The sequence below is a fragment of the Fukomys damarensis genome, unplaced genomic scaffold, assembly GCF_012274545.1.
Source record: "Fukomys damarensis isolate Sample0158 unplaced genomic scaffold, DMR_v1.0_HiC HiC_scaffold_16, whole genome shotgun sequence".
Taxonomy (NCBI): domain Eukaryota; kingdom Metazoa; phylum Chordata; class Mammalia; order Rodentia; family Bathyergidae; genus Fukomys; species Fukomys damarensis.
The window spans coordinates 19837008-19839617 of NW_022900928.1; the positions used below are offsets into that span (position 1 = coordinate 19837008).

The 2610-nt window shown below is 43.8% G+C and overlaps 1 long non-coding RNA gene across 1 annotated transcript in view; it reads right to left on the minus strand.

Annotated features, from left to right (window-relative positions):
• Nucleotides 1–2483, minus strand: part of LOC117286313 — a 23780-nt gene extending 21297 nt beyond the window's left edge. Inside the window, exon 1 of the long non-coding RNA XR_004517429.1 lies at nt 2317–2483. This is a non-coding gene — a long non-coding RNA (uncharacterized LOC117286313). The remainder of the gene's footprint in view (nt 1–2316) is intronic.
• Nucleotides 2484–2610: the final 127 nt, after the last annotated feature.

The window sequence follows — 2610 nt, forward strand, 5'->3', positions numbered from 1 at the left end:
CAGATGTACTCAGCTACCTCATCTTTGACAAAGGAGCTGACCATCCTCAGTGGAGGAAAGATAGCCTCTTTAATAAATGGTGTTGGAAAAACTGGATGTCAACCTGCCACAGATTAAAATTAGACCCTTATCTTTCGCCATGCACTAAATTAAAATCCAAATGGATTAAAGGTCTAAATATTAAAACAGAAACATTAAACTTGCTGGAAGGCAAGTTAGGCAGAACTCTGGAAGACATTGGTATAGGAAAAGACTTTATGAACAAATCGTCAGCAGCACGGGAACTAGCAGATAGAATCAACAACTGGGATCTCATCTTATTAAAAAGCTTCTGTACTTCAAAAGAAACCATCAGCAGAACTAAGAGACAATCTACAATGTGGGAAAAAATTTTTACCAGCTGTTCCTCAGACAAAGGACTATTATCAAGGATATATAAAGAACTCAAAACAATCAGCCCCCCAAAATATAAAGACCCGATTCAAAAATGGGCATCCGAAATGAACAGACATTTCTCAGACAAAGAAGTAAAAGCAGCAAGTAAATATATGAAAAAATGTTCCCCATTGAAGTTTTTTTTTAAAGGGACTGGAAGCACATCTCCATGGTAGTATAGCAGATAGCTAAATTAGGTAGCGATTGATAGGCAGTTAGAAAAAGACCAGGCCCAAGATAGAGTCACCACAGAGATGAGACAAACGAGGCCTGTGGGTAAGAGCTGAGTTGATAGAAACTAGGCTGGAGACACAATGGCTAAGCCTCGGAGCCTCCCCAGAGATAAACAACAGCTCAAAACCGTACTGTAACTAGCACCATTTGGTCCAATAAGCCTAAACAATACAGCACATAAGAACATCAGAATGAACACATAGTTAGGTGACCAGAATACTCTGACCCTCCCTTCTACGCCCCTGGAAATGCCTTTGCTCTTTTCCATACTCTTGCCACATACCTTGTTTTTCTATTAAATCAATATTAACTAAGTAACTGTACTTGTAATCTTACAGGTTGATTGTAGTTCAAACTGAGGTAGCTTGTGATGTGATTTAACTGTATAAAAGCCCCCCAGCTGTGGTGGCACATGCCTGTAATCCCAGTACTGGGGGAGGAGGGGTGAAAGCAGAAGGATCACTATGAGTTCCAGGCCAGCCTGAACTACATAGAGACCCTCTCACAAAAACACTCCCCCTCCAAAGAAACCTAGACAAAGAGCCTCAGCAACAACCCACTTTAGGGATCTCTCTTGTCTCTCAGGTAGTTGAGACTGACCTGGAACTCACTATGTAGCTCAGGCTGGTTTTCAACTCACAGAGATCCTCCTGCCTCAGACTCCTGAGTGCTGGGATTACAGGCATTTGCCACCACGCCCGGCTTCACTATGTAATTTGGGCTGACCTGGAACTCACTAGGTAGCCCAGCTGGCCTTGAATTTGCAGTGATCCTCCTGCCTCAGCCTCCACACTTGGTTTAAATGATCATATTTTAAAGAGGTATTCCAATACATTCACCAATGAAACTATGTTGAATATCTTATTTAAAGGACAGGAGAGGGCTGAGGATTTAGTGGTTCTGCTGCCGGCCTCACAAGAGCGAGGTCCCAAAAAACAAAGAATTTAAAAAATTAAAAAATAAAGGATAGGAGAAAATTTATCTGTTGCAATGCCTGGTGGTGTACAGAGGAGTACCACAAGTTTTAGGCCAGCCTAGGTGATTTTGGGAGATCCTTTCTCAAAATTAAAAGAAAAAAAAATTGGGGGAGGGTTGAGATAGGATCTTGCTATGCAGTTCAGGCTGGCCTCAAACTAACTGCAATCCTCCTGCCCAGCCTCCCAAGTGCTGGGATTATAGGCATGAGAAAAATCAAAATTTTACAACGGGTTGGGGATGTAGCTCAGTTTGAAACCTGCATTTAATCAACAAAACCGCACCCCCCCCAAAAAAAAACCCAAAATGCAGGTTCAGCAAAGGAAAAGCTAAGTGTGAGGTAGTGAGGTGGCAGGGTCATGATGACAGGAGAACTACTGCATTTGGTTGTGAACAAGGATATTTAGATAATTCTAAACCCTTTTTTTTTTTTTTTTTTTTTTTTTTGAGACAAGGTCTCTCTCTGTGATTCAGGCTGTCCTGGAACTCACCACCTAGCCTAGAACTCGCAGCCATCCTCTTGCCTCAGCCGCCCAAGTGCTGGGATTACAGGCGGGTACTACCACACTCGGCTCCAAACCGATTTCTGCCACCCTACAACCTTCACAGGTTGAATCTTCGGCCTAAGCTTTAGGTTTTATTAAATTTAGGTGAATATGGCTCAGGTCTTACGTTTCCCAACCATCTTCAGACCAAGCATTCTGTATCCTCATCAGTTTCGACAGCAGCTGTGAAATGACTTGTTTACAACGAACCAGCTGAATAGTCAGCGGCAAAACGCAGAGTAATCACTCCAAAGCACTTCCGGGCACCGCGTCGCAGACAAGAGTTTGAAATTCTTGCAAACGCACTTCCGGGTGATTAAAATTCAGCTGTAGGCGCCTGTGCGCGAGCCGCAGCTAGGTGATTCGGCCAGCGACTGCGCGGCCCGCACAAGCGAAGTGGGGCGGGGTCCTGGGACGGTGG